Here is a 14,634-nt window from a genome sequence, read left to right as displayed (position 1 = left end):
CACTCTACAAATCCAGGAAAAATTATGAAAGAGCTACCCGTTTTCGGCCAATATCACATTGATGCACGCTTGAAACGCCGAAATTCACTGCACCCGTTCGAGCACGCTCCTCGAATCGATCAAACTGTCCGCCGTTGGATGCAGAACATCGCAAACGATTGACACTATTTTTTCCCCCCTCTTTTTTCTTTTCCTCTTTTTCTTTCAGGAGAACGAACGTATCGGCAACGGGAGGGAAGATCAATCATCTCGCGTGACTGTTTAAGCTCGACTCGATGAAATTGCCAGTTCCGTCGGTGGTTTCGTGTTCCGGCCGATTTTCACCGTGAAAAATCGCGACGTCCGCTGTTAGAAACGCTGGCTCGTCATCTTAACGCTGCCTCGATCGATATTTTTTTCGTTTCCGTAAAATTGAAAATCGTTGCATGGGAAACGATTGTTAAATCGGTCGAGGAGAACATTGTTGCCTTTGGAAGTTTATATTTTTATATGGAAGCTTGGAGATCAAGAAATGTAAATATAAATATGCAATTTCGACTTGAATAATTGGATGTATTTACGTATGGCCATTAGAAATCTGTAAAGTTCCTGAACTCTACTTAGGAAGTATTATATATTAACTCCAAATATCCCAATTCATAGAATCTTGTGTAAAAATAAAATCGTTCAAAACAAAGGTTGGTGATCTCTGACTCGATGAAACCATCCTCAAGACACTTTATCCTTCGTTCAAATAGTAACAACGTTCGAAGACGTTCGCAACTAAACGGGCGGAACGATCGACGCCGATCTAGGTAGTCTACTTCCGCTCGAAAAAGTGTCATTATCCGCTAATGGCGCGGCAACAACTGGGTCGATGCACCAGTACGGTTAATGACACGGGCTGCTTCGTTCCATCGATCGTACGACCGATTATCTTACTGCGCTTATATTTGTTCATCGATGCATTTTGCAGAAATTCTTTAGTTCTAAAAAATAGAATTTTCACTGAAATTCACCGTACAATTTCATTGTATCAATTTTGTCGGTCGAAAAGTACGTTTCGTTAGTAAATTTATACCGCACACCCTGCAGCATCGTCTTCTACCAAAGTGACATGACGCGATCGTGTCGCGCACCGTCTTAACAAGAGCGATCGAATCCTGTTAGCTAAGGAAATGCAGGAATCTACCTCAACGAGAGAATGGAAGAGTAGAGAAGCAAGTGGAAACGAAACGAAACGAGGAGAGAATCAAAAGTGAAAGAAAGGATAGAGGCGGTGGATACGAGAGTGATAACCGACGCGATAGCGAGCAGTTGGAGTGACAGTCGAAAGGACGTGCAAGAAGAAGCGGAGGTGGAGAGAGCAGCGTTGCACGTTAGAAAATGGAATTTCGGTAGCGAGAGATGCGAGCAAAGAACTGGGAGGCCAGCAGGTGGAGAGATCGGTGGCTAGAGAGAGATAGCGGATACGGAAAGGGAAAAAGAGGAGAGCTGGATGGCTAGGTCCATGGATGGAGTGGATACAGTTGAGTCTAAGGGTTTCTTGGTTGTTGGGTGTTTGGCTGTCCGCCAGGGAATCTCTGGAGCGCGACGGTTACCTTTTTCTCCACCGGCAGATCTCCCAGCACGTTTACAGGATGTTTCAAAACACGTGAGCTTAAATTCTGGAATAAATTGGAATGCGGCAATTGCGCAGAAGTTTGTGTGAACGTTCGTACGTCATGAACGAAGTTTGTCTATCAGCGATAATGTCTATATACAAATTATGGTCCATTATATTTGTTCAATCTAACGGGGAAATTTCTTGGAGCTTGTTAAATAGTGGAAAATTTTCCTCCACAATTTTTCGTTATTCTCGTTTGAAATAAACATGGTGTAACTGAATTGCTAGAACCATCTTGTATAAGGAATAAAAAAAGTAACTTATTTTGAAGAGTTGAGAATCACCTGTAAGCCCCTTCACCTATAATTTTTCCACGCCCCGTGCCATTTCCTTCGATATTAAACGTTAAAGGTCACTTGAAGCGACCTGCAGCAACTCAATTCCGCCATCTTCCGCCATATCCCGCATCGACACGTAACCTCGTCGTTCTTCTTCATTCTATCCGCTCGTAAAACGCGCGTCTCGCTAGTGTGCGTGGCGGCAGGATGCGTTTCGCGGCGCAAACAGCGCCGCTTAAGACTCCGTAAACACCAGCTTGATTAACGATAATGGCGATCTAGGGCGATTCCCGATAGTCTGCCACTCGATTGCGGGATTTGAAAGGGTAGGGACGATGGAAGAGGACCAAACTATGGCGGCGACGACGGAGGGTAAACCATCGTGGTGCATCGTGCAACGAAAACCGGCCGGCCAATGGAAACAACGGGCCGTGGGGACGGCGAAGGTAATCCAAGAGGGTGCGTGCCCAGGCATCCTGATCGCCGCTTTACCCCTTATAGGTTTGCATGATGCGTTATGATCGTTAACAGAGAGTACTTGGTGAAGAGCCGCGGATATTGTCTGACGACCGCTGCCGCCTGTGGTTAATCGACGATCGTTGCTTCCATTGGAAGCTTCTTGTCCCACACCCTCTCTACGCTGTTCTCTCTCTTGCGTGAATAGCGTGTGGATGGATTAATATAGTTGGGAACGGGTCGTCCGAAGCCGCGGACTGGCGAGCTGCGGTGCAATTAGCGGCGGACGTAAATGCCGTCGGGACTGCGTTTCTCGCGCTTCGCGGGCTATTAACAGCGTTTCTTGCTACGGAAATTGTTGTTGCATTGGTTCTCGCTGCAAAGGGATTCAGATGCTGCCGGTACATCGATTCTTGCATGTTTGCCATGTTACCAGGGAAACTGTGCAAAGGGCTTAGGTTATTTTCTTGGATATTTAATTCTTATTATGAGATATGCGTAATTTTGTGTGCTATACTAGATTAACCGCGTAGTAGTGACACACATATATGAGTATGAGTGTGTGGGAGTAGGTGTGTGCACAGCGTCTCGTAAGACGGAAGAATGTAACTGTTGCGTTGGTAGTGTGGTAAGGAAGATGGCGAGACAAAGAGAGTGCTGAGACGCGTGCAAATATGTATCGACGAATATCTTGTACATCACATATTAAATAAATCTGAAACTATTTTGATATCAATTCCAAATGTAATCTAAGTGTTCCTATACATTTATTTCGGCGATTAGGATCCACAATTCTCAACACTCATTTATCGTTCATTTCTCTAACTGAATTTCTTCCATTGCGACAAGTTGAGAAAATGGGAAATAGCGAATATAATAGGAAGGCAGATAGGTAAAATAAATTCTCTCGTTGAAAACGTAGGGGCGAAATTGAAGGAAGTTTATAGGCTTTTGAAATAACTTTTAGAGAAATCCAGCACACTTTTCTTCTCTGATTATTGTCACAAAATCATCGATATTAAGTTTCACAAACATCGTTTCATTATTCAGCCGCTTCGCGGTGGCGCAAGCTCGGTAATAATCCACAGAGAGGCATTGCACCGATTCCTTTCCACTTCTGATCTCGTAGCCCAACAGCAACTGACAACCAGTAATCTCCGACTGTTCACAAAGGAACCGAGGCTTCCGCAAAGCCCGTTTGCAATAAGATCAACCGTATATCTCGATTTAGCCTGTCTGATCTTGTGGAGCGCTTGTGGCGCCCTTTCGCTACCGCAAATAGTTTTACTTTCTGATAAAATGCCGCTCAGAATCTATCTATGCGACCAATACAATCACAGTAATCGTCTATAGAAACCCAATTACCAAAAATTTAAGCTGTCAATTTTTGCAACATCTATTTGCTTGGACGTGTTAAAACACAGCTGTATTTGAATTTGGAAAATCGATCTAGCCAATACAATTATTGAAACTCTTTTAATTGGATAAATTGTCATCAAAGAAACAAACACCAAACAGGCTTTAAAAGTTTCACATTATTCAAATTATTCGGCTTTGTAGAATCGGACAGATTGGTCTCTGCCGGCAACAGTTAATTGAAACGATCCATCTCGCATCATATATCACAGAAGACGACCATTCAGAAAGAGAACGAACTTTCCCTTCTCTGTCAACAAACGTTTACCCGTTTCGCACCCCTCTGTCGTGCACCAGCAACCGTACTCGTTGCCAATATCCCCAGGATCCTATCGGTTTGGCGACTAATGAATGTTTATTAGTACAGGATCTGCCGACGTATCGTTCCAGGCTCGAGACGGATCGATACGGGTCTAGACGTTTGTGCCTCGAAATAATTGATTCTAACCTGATACGAGATCCACAAGCTAAGGGATGAGACAGCTTGAAACTGTTCGTCGAGATACGCTTCCGTGATATTCCCGGAGACTACTTAAAGGAGACCAACTTCTGTGTGTTTCTTGGTCGATGAGGAAAATAGCGATAGGACCTTCTGTTCTGAAATCACTTGCTCAAACCTTGTCAAACTTCCGAAAGGAGGAACCTAACGAAACCTTGACATCAGCTATTTAATCTCGCGACACAAATTTCTTATTTTTAATATGTATTTTAATATGTATTTCACATAGTTTTGCGAATTGTTAATAAATTGATTCGGCCGCAACCTTCTGAAGCCTCGTCATACCTTTGCAAACCCAAAACTTAATTATCATCGTCCAGTAGATTTACATCATCTACGGTCATTCAATTTACCAAAATTTCTTATCCAGCTCGCAGATCGAAATATCCAGCCGTGTAGTGAGGTTCACGTCGTGTTCATACGTACATACGTTGATACGTACGGTAGGTGTCCGCGTGCGTACACGTTCGCGCTTAGTGCCCGCTATTAGGAGTAAAACCGGAAATAGAAGTGGCTGAACTTTAACTAGCTTCGCAGCGGAATGGTCTCGTTCTCTTCATCAACTCAAACTACGGGAATTAGCTTCTGGCCCCCGTCCAGATTACTTCTGTACGCTCTCTTCCGCCGCTTGCCCCGTCCCCATTTATCTCGTTCCTTCTTGCTTCCTCCGTCAAGAAACTTCTTCCTAATATGTTAATTATGAAAACGATAAGCGAATGATAATCAGCCGTGGTTATTTCGAACCGCTCGTCCTCTCTTCGACACTGTACCAATTTTCCCGTTATCGCCGTGCTGCAACGAGTCGGAAGTAGCTGTCGTTCCTCCTTCGTTCGTTAGGGCTAACTGCCGCTTGAGGCGTGATAGTGTTCTTGTCTTTTCGAATATCCTTCTGATTGAATCCTTCCATAATATGCGCTCTCCTTGCTTCTTGTCTGATTTTCTTTTTTTTAAGCGTAAAATAGATCAAATAAGAGATAATATAGTAATCACAAAATTCGTAATAAAATTCAGCTCTCTATAGGTAAATTGTATTATTTATGTTCACGCCTAATTCTGTTACTTATTGAACTCTTTCGTATGTTATAGTTAATCAAATTTTAAGTTCAATATTTAACAGGTTTCTCAGGAAAAATGAATATCTATTTTGGAGAAATGTACGTGTGAAGTTTCACCAGGAATGCGAATGATCCAAAAGGGTCAGTGATGGAGTAGAACAAAGTGTACATCTTCCAATAGCTTTGAACGAGCAATTGATTAAAAATTTAATACAGCTTCATTGTCATCAACACACTACGTGTATCGAAAGTAACGCATATATCTACATCATTGTCATATTTGTCACCTACTCAAATTAGCAACGCCGACGTAATGGCTCGTTACAATTACCAGCTGCCGCTTTTCAATTACATAATCGAGTTAATTAACCTAGCGGCGTGCAATTAACGGTAAACCTGGCGCAACGTTCCTCGAAAGTAACGAAAGTTCCATGAATAGTAACGCTCATGGTGTGCCCCAAAAATCACGACGGTGGCGTCTGCATAAAGCACAAGCTATTCCAAAATTGAACAGGAACAAACGAGCCACACCGCGCCGGAATAAAATATCATTAATGTAATGAGTCGAGCGAGAAGTCGTTTAAACAACGTCCGTGCAAATGATGCGATTCGTTAATGCAGTCGCGAGCAACCGGTGAATTAGCGTCGGAGACAAACGATTATACGATTTAACGGGCCGGTTAACTCGTCGATAGCGTTTTAATACGTTCGCCATCCTCCGAATTATTTCCACCGATCGTCGATGTAACAGCGAAGAGCGCGATAAAAGAGAAACGTAGATATACCGAGTGTCTAGTTTAATTATATTCGTCTCTAAAGTTAGTAATAATTAATTAGCAATAATTCTATGTATATAAATAAATTTTGTGTAAAAGGAAAATAATCTAAGCTATGTAATCTGTAGCTTCTAAATGGGAGGTTGATCAAAACTCACCTCGTTGAATTTCTCTGCTCTTGAGCTTTCGAATGATACACCCTTAGTAACCATTTTCCAAAATGCTATAATACAGTTGCCACATTAATGGTAGTAAACTCTAAAAGCCCCATTTACATCACGCTCTATACCTATGTACAACCCTAGCTTTATAAGCTCTATCACGTATTTCGATATTTCTATGAAACATATTCCCGCGTTATTAAATATTATAACGATATATGTTATATATATAATTATGTTAAATTTAATATTTTAGATAAAGAGGAAAAAAAAAAAAACGGTGGAACGATACGGTAGAATTACAAGGAAAATTACTAGTGCAAGGATCGATATGCTGAATTTACTTTTAGGGCCGAACAGTGTGCATTACATATAGGAGGCAAATTCGCGTACGGCCGCGGATAAATTGCAACGAGCGTTCTCTGGTCGCGCCAGCTGCCGGCGAATCGCGCATTTGCGTCACGGTCGTCACGTAACTTGTTTTACATGGCCGCTTTTGTCCTGCATGAATCTTATTAGCGCCAACCCATTTTCCCAGGAATCGAGTTAAATGCAGTTTTACACATTAAACCGTTCCCGTTGCTTGTTCATCGTTCCCAACAAATAGGAAGGGCGAGTTCGTTACTTTCGCCGCCAGCTGTCGATCACATGGAAATCATCGATTAATAATTAGCTATCACTTGAAACGTTTACATACCACGCGACCCGTGTTTTGTGTCAGTCGAGTCAAAGGTAATGTATTTGTAGGTTATTTTTTAAGAAGTTGATAATATCCTTAATACGAGGAATTTGTTATTAGCGTTACCAAGCGAAGGATGGTCTGCCGTGTATAGTGCGCGTAGGTAATACCACTATGGAGAATGTTAGTTCGTAGTGGTAAGCATTTCGGAATTGTAATTCAGCGATACAGGGAATTCTGAAATAACGACGTGTACAATTATCTGTAGATCAGATATACACGCGAAGATTAAATTTCAATCTATGCTGTTTCATGGAAACGCCAGGATAGTGGCCAGTCTCTGATTCGTCGGACTAGTTAGCAAGTCATAATCTCACGGAAAATTATCGTTGCTGCTTTAGTGTGTATAGAGAGATTGCGATCTCGTTTAAAGCTAATCGAAATTAATTACTGCAGGTTGAAAACAAATTCTTAAGCTCCCTATCTAGCTAACGGTGTAACACATTACGAATCTTTAGCACCACGTCAAATTACATTCCCTCTGACGAGTATCGTAATTCCGCGCAAACGGAATTAACACATTTTAAATACTTGGTACATCGTAGGACGAAACGTGCGAACGTACGACGAAGACACGACGACGCGACGGTAAAAATACACGTCGTACTTTTTTTTTTCTCGCCCCGCGGCATTGTTTCCACGGGGAAAGTGGTTTATATTTACCCCCGGGGAAGGATGACTTTTATAGGAGAAGCGGAATCCCATCAAGCGCATAATATAGCCGCCTATCGAGTTGGTCGGGAGCGGCGCGCAATCGACGCGCGAACAATACGCTCCGTACGGAGCGATATAATCGTTAAATATTTCGTTTCGCCGTTGTATAAATCGTATCCGTCAAAGCGTTATTTTTTTCAGCGCTATATCTTTTTTTCCTTCGTTTTTCATCCGTTCCTCTCTTTTTCTTTTTCGCTCTTTTCTCCTTTTTTCATCTTTTTTTTTGTTCGATCGAGGTTGGTTGTTGTTTTAATCCGAACTGTTAATCTCATAGATCGATCTCCGGCCGCGGCGGGTAATTCAATACGGCCAGGGCGAACAATTTTCATTCATCAGCGCGAATTCCATCAGCAAAGATATTCCAACGTTTGAAACACCGTGCTGAAAACGGGGTGAAAAAAAAAAAAAAAAAAATTGTGCGAAGCGCGCTTTAGAGAAACGGCGCTTCGATATTTTCTAGCGATTTCCGCGTCCTCTTCGCTGGTGTCGCTCGGACGCTCTCGATACTGAATTATATAGGTTAGACGGAGAAAGTTTCCAGCGAGTTTCTATTATATTTACCACTTTATTCGATGGCTGAAGGATTCTCGATTGTCGCTTGGTAACCTATATGAACGTTCGTGACGAGGTTTCTTTGGAAACGTTAATTGGGCGTTGTCGTGGAAACGGTCTTTCTGGAATTCATTCGACTTCATGCTGTGTATAGTGAACTATTGTCGATTATGAATAATGTATTTTAGGTAGATCGTTTTTAATAGGCCAGATTATACATATACTTTCTCAACTGAATTTTAATTAAAAGTCCATGAAATACAGTGACGTGCAAAAGTGTAAACACACTCCGCTGATTTTATGTAAAAGGCGATAATACGGCAAAACTGTAAACATGGTTTGAGATGTCCATTTTTGTAAAATGTTCTGTACATTATTAATGTTAATGAAAATGAACTATTACATTTCGTTAATCAGACGTAGCTTGTAGTTACTGTTACCTAATCTTTACCGCTCACTTGAAAAATTAGTCGTAGTATCGCCTTTTACATAAAATCAGCGAAGTGTGTTTACACTTTTCCTCGTCACTGTATATACATCGCACCTCATAGTTATACAGGGTGGTTGGTAACTGGTGGTTACAAACTGGTGGTACAAGCGGAAAGGGGGTGATTCTACGCGAAAAAAGAAGTCGAAAATATAGAATAAAAATTTTTCGTTTGAGGCTTTGTTTTCGAGAAAATCGACTTTGAATTTTCGCTCGGTACGCGTGCATTTTATCACGTCTCGTTATAACGGATCTCACTGTAGATCGTTGTCTGGATGGAAAAATTAAAAAAAAAAAATAAAAAGATAAAAAAAAATTTTTATTCTATATTTTCGACTTCTTTTTTCGCGTGGAATCACCCCCTTTCCGCTTGTACCACCAGTTACCAACCACCCTGTATAAGTATTTTAATATAGGAGATTACGTATATCTACGCAACATTGTATTCATTGAAATAAATCTGAAGTGATTTTGGTGTAGGACGTGTAAGGTGCTAAAGAAATAGTCGGCAGTGTTTAACAGTATATTCATTAACACTGACTGCCACGCGGAAATCACATGTTTCGCTCAGGACGCCACGGGAGTATTTGTATTATTCAAAGCATATAATGGCAAAGTAATAAATTGATGATGTAAAACAACATTCTTCCCCAATGGACTGTTTATCTTATTGGTGGTCACGGGTGACCACCGTGGCGTTTTGGTAACAGTTGATAGCGACACATTATAACAAGGCTTCGTTTATTTCAACAAACCATTCGCATTCGTTATTTTGCCGTAAGCAAAACGTCCAGAATATATTATTGAAACGTGTAGAAGATATTAGTAAACAGTTTTTTTCTGTATGTATATGCACACTTCTAACTTCAATTATATGTATGATTATAAAACAGCATTTACGATTATTTTCTAAGGTGTGTTTATAATAATATTCGTAGATTATCCCTCAAAGATATGGATGAAAACACAGTGCACCGTTGGATGCAAAATTTATTCTCATTTTTTTTTTATCGATGTTCTAATAAAAATGTTTAATTGTTCAATGGGGCACTTTTTGTTTCAAAGTATCTTCTATTTATCGGTTATATTCAAAATGCCCTAACTGTCAATTTTCATTCAATTTTTGCAATTGTAAGAAGTTCAAGACCACCGTGGCGTCACAGGAGAAACCGTGGCCGGTCATATATGACCAACGTGGCAGTCAAAGTGTTAACAATTCTCGCTTTCGATTCTTCACCTACAACTCTCTTTTCCAGCTGACGATTTTCACTTCTCGGTTACAACTCAACTGTTTTCTCCATCCAATTCATTTCTTTTTGTCATCCCTCAATATCCATACCACGCACGCGTTCGTTAGGCATCCGCGACCTTTGCCACGTACGTCTTCTTCCAAAAATTCGGCGGAAGGATCGTAGGGATATCGATGGCTTATTAGGCCTGTCGGCGCTTACACTTCGGTGATACTTGTACCGACGAAACCGTTGGAAAGTTTTGTTGTCGAGTGCCGCTACAAATCCTTTTTATATCGATGTTTGTTTGTTGCTAACTGCGATAGTATTTATAATTTATAATAGTAATATTCCTGAGTATTCCAAGTACTCTCAACAGTTGCGACCTCGTGGGTAATCAGACGGTCGTCTCGCGCTTTAATGTGTGTGCGCCTTATAAAAACTTCCGAGTGGGAAAACAAGGGAAGCGTGGAAAGAAACGAACCTAGATTCTCGCAGGATCCATGTAAATTTTGCAGTAAGAGAGGAAAGATGGGGGATGGAGCCGTCTCGCAGGATCGATAGAAACTTTGCTCGATTCATCGTGGTCCGCTTGCGCTACTATCGAAGGATAAACGGTAGTTTGTTCTACTTTTATCATGGCGGTAAGGAGAAACGCTTTCTACGGTGAATATTTCTAAAATCTTTATTACTGCTCATTGATAGTTAAAATAAGATTATTTCCATCTAAGATATCTTACTACTAAAAATAAAAATACTAAGCCGATATACGTCATACTCAAGAATAACTGTTTGAAACTAATATCCTCTTCTAATCTAAATTAAATTAAACGAAATTTTAATCTAAGTAATCTCTGAACATAATTTTTCAAACTATTATCCACTATTATCTATCAATTTATAATTATTATCTCTAACAGGATGACTGATTATACGTATATATTATTATATTATTACATCACGTATTTATTAGTACTCGTATCAGTTAGTAATAACAGACACGGAAATTGAATAATATTCTATTACTACGTGACGATGTAGGTAATGCGATAGTGAACTTAAACGCGTTCATTACAAAATTAATTCACGCACACTTCGGTTATTCCCAGATGAGGAAAAACGACACTAGTGCCGCGACAGTCATCTCAATTCTCTCTGGTCCTCGATTAAACGCGAACGAACGAGATGGTTGCAATTTAAAGGGGACGATGATCACTTATGGAGACACTTGTTTGCGCCGAGGCGCGTTTCTGCACGACAAGAGCCCGCGGACTAAAGCCGAAACGAGGGATGACAGAGCACAATTGACGGCCACGGCGATAGCAATGCCCATTTTATCCCCAGGAGGATATAAATAAAACTCAAATTGAGCGAGGGTGCGCCACCGACGCGATGCGCTGCGTCTACAATGTATTTACGCAGCCAGCACTTCCACCCCGTAATTTCATTTTAGATAAAAATTCCGCAACCCTTCCCGACGTCGATATTTACATTTTTATCCGTCCGCTGATATTTTTGTTTACTCGCCTCGTCGTTTCCACTACAGTTCTGGTTTCCGTGGTAGATTTCACGGTTGCATCATGGCTTCATCACAGTCAAGTTTTTCATTCCCCTTTCCTTTCTTTTTTTTTTTTGCTTCCGATGAGATTCGCGTAAGATATTTACATATCGCGATTTACTGTGTTCCTGAACGTGTAGTTCATGATCAACGCATGATCCGTGATTGCTAAACTCTTCTGTCTTGTATTTGTGGATTTTCTCCTTATCCAGAATATTTGTACAATACAGAATTCGTTAAGAATTACCGTACAACCATTTAGAAAATTTCAAGCATTCTTTTTAATTCGTTGAAGCTAGATCACCAAACAATGGTTTACCATATTGTAAATTGATTGAAAATAAAAGCAAACGAAATGTTGCGTTAACATTGTTCCTTAATGGTAGCGATCCTATGCATTCCACTGAAACCCTACCACCACACACAACCAATCAGAGAAAAAAGGCAAAAATGTTTCCCTCGGTCGAGAATCGTCGCATTAAATATGTATTACCTAGGCGTTGGTAAGTGGCGCGCAATTAATACTTTCGAATTCAATTAGCCAGGCGCGCATGAAGAATCTTCGAATAAAACTCGCGACCATTGCCGCAGAGACGTGGAGAAAACGTCGGCCGTGGTGAAAACGCAGTAAAAAACGTGGGCGAGCGCCACCCTAGCCTGGGCGGATTGCATTAATTCCATGCACGACACGTAACCCTAGCAATAAAGTGGCGTAATTGCCGATGCGTCCGTGCCCTTTGGGCGAGAAGAACACGGGCAGAAAAGCCCATTGGCGTCACAGCTACGAGAGGCGGAATGGAGGAAGGTGGCCTTACAAATCCAGCTCGACGCGCCCCACACGGAGCACGCAGACACGAAGCCGACTTATGCGAGCCACGTGCGCCATTCTAATTTGCTTACGAGCAGCGTGGCCTTAAAGCAGAATGCGTTACGGGGAACCCGTACGTGCGACGACCACCATGGCGCGAACAATGCGACGCTGTCCTGCTCGTTCTCCTTTTCTTATTGTTTCGCTGCTTCTAACCTGGACATGATCCATTCGGCCGACATTCTTTACGCGACCGAATAAAGAAGTCAAGTGGCGTTCCGCGTGAATACGTCGTTTCACGGGGTCTGATCGTTTGGTGAATGTGTACGGTGCGGTGGAGACAATTGGCAGTGGACTGTTTGTATGGGTGGGATTTTTCGGAGGTTCGATTGATGTCACTGGGGGATCAATGGGGTACTGTGGATTTGGAGTAGGCTGATAAGGCCAGAGTTTGTAGATTACGTGGAGTGATCGAGGGGATGGTTACTTAAGTGGTTGTTGTTTGGTGAAGTAGGGTAAGATACAGGGGTTAGGTGAGGACTCGTTAACTTGACGAAAATATTTAATCGTGAGATATTTTTGTTACTTGTTGAACGAAATCTTATCGAGACTACAATAAGATATTTTCTCGCGAATATCGTTTTGAACAAACTGGAAGGAAGATTTGAGCGCGAATCTTTTATTCTTCGATTGGAAAGCGAAATCGATGTGCTTGTCGCGGAAAAAGACGTTGCAAATTTTATTCCATTCCTTCATTTCGTCGCTATCGTATCCAGACCAATTTATATTCCGTCGGAGACTCGCGCGGAAAGCCTGAAGGACCTAATATAATCCTGGGTACAAGGGGTGGCCGGTACGCTTGGGATCTAACCTGCATACATTTCCCAAATAGGCGCGTTAATGTTAAGAATACCGCGCGCGTGTTTTTCCGCCGCGGAGGGGCGCAAGAAAAAAAATATAACCGTGACGAAAATATTAGGGGAGGTTCGTGCCCCTAGATCTACTACACCTCCCTTCCTGTAGTTTCCTTCCTATTCGGAAGCAATGCTGAGTACGCATTTATTTCATAAGAGATACTATTTTTTGTCTTTAACTTAATAATAGTGGAGTATATAGGGTGGCGTATCATCGAGCGTCGATCGGTGTCGCTTGAGGGATTAGTTCACAACATGGCAATATTCGTAGCAGAAACAGCGGCAACAACTACCGCAACGTCTATTAGCCCTATAGTTCACCGTTGCAAGCAGCTAAAACTACGACAATCGCATCGCCGAATTCCATTTACCGCGATACGTCTGGCGTGGCGTAACTCGGCAAATTAGATGACGTCGTAAGGTAATTTGAGCGGTCTCGAAGGAGCGGCTTTAATTCCGTGTAAATACGCGAACGAACAATTTACAGCTGGAACCCCGGGCCTGGATGAAATTTGCGATTTGACCGATAATTCTACGAAGTTACCCGACGTCCGGCATTTGCATTGTAAATCGGCGATGTCGCCGCGCCGTGGATCGCTTAAGGAGCCCAGCCCGACAAACTTTGTAATCGTATACAATTCTCCAGCTGGCGCTTTTTCCACCGAATAATTAGCAACGCTACCTATTTCGGTACTGGTGTTTCGATACAGCGTCCGTTGCTCTCCAGTATCACCTTTAACAGGTGCAGTTTTGGGTCAAAGTTAAAAGTGGACCCATTGACCTAACCTCATCACGTACGATCGATCGTTCAACGACAATCATCGGGCAATTATGAATTCGCTAACGATAGTAAATTATTTGTATGATTGGTTAACCATTTAGTTTGTAGAATTTTGTTATTGACTTTCATATTTTGTAAATGAAAGATGTGGTTTATGTTAGATACCTCGTCGTTTTTCGTGAATTTTTAGGTTAAATTACAGTTGGATGGAAAAATATATTATTTTGGAAAAAACTTTCCATTTAGCTTAGAATGTTGTTAAATATTGTCTAAACATAATTACGTATATTGGATTTTCTACTTGGATTTAGGCTATTTGTAGGTTAACGTAGAGATAAAATAAAGTTCTTCACAGAAAGAAAGAAATAAACACACAATGCAAACTTACAATGTAAACATTCAACTCAAACATAAAAATTGAAAAAAAAAGAAAACACAAATAAATTATCCTCACCCAAAGTAAACAACCAATTTTGCTAAATACAACAATTCATTTTGTTTTTTATATTAAATTTAAAAGCATGGCTCGCAGGCAAACTGGTAAACATTAACCTAACCCAACTTCC

The 14,634-nt window shown here is 41.3% G+C and overlaps 1 protein-coding gene across 8 annotated transcripts in view; it reads right to left on the bottom strand.

Moving 5' to 3' along the window:
* Ten-a (Teneurin-a transmembrane protein) overlaps positions 1 to 14,634 on the bottom strand; it is a 708,522-nt gene that overhangs the window by 250,977 nt on the left and 442,911 nt on the right. The window lies entirely within an intron of this gene.

Source organism: Bombus flavifrons, chromosome 2 (assembly GCF_040668555.2).
Source record: "Bombus flavifrons isolate JBK064 chromosome 2, iyBomFlav1_principal, whole genome shotgun sequence".
In the NCBI taxonomy this organism is placed as follows: Eukaryota; Metazoa; Arthropoda; class Insecta; order Hymenoptera; family Apidae; genus Bombus; species Bombus flavifrons.
The sequence above is the reverse complement of the archived record's forward strand: the minus strand, read 5'-3'. Positions and strand labels throughout refer to the sequence as shown.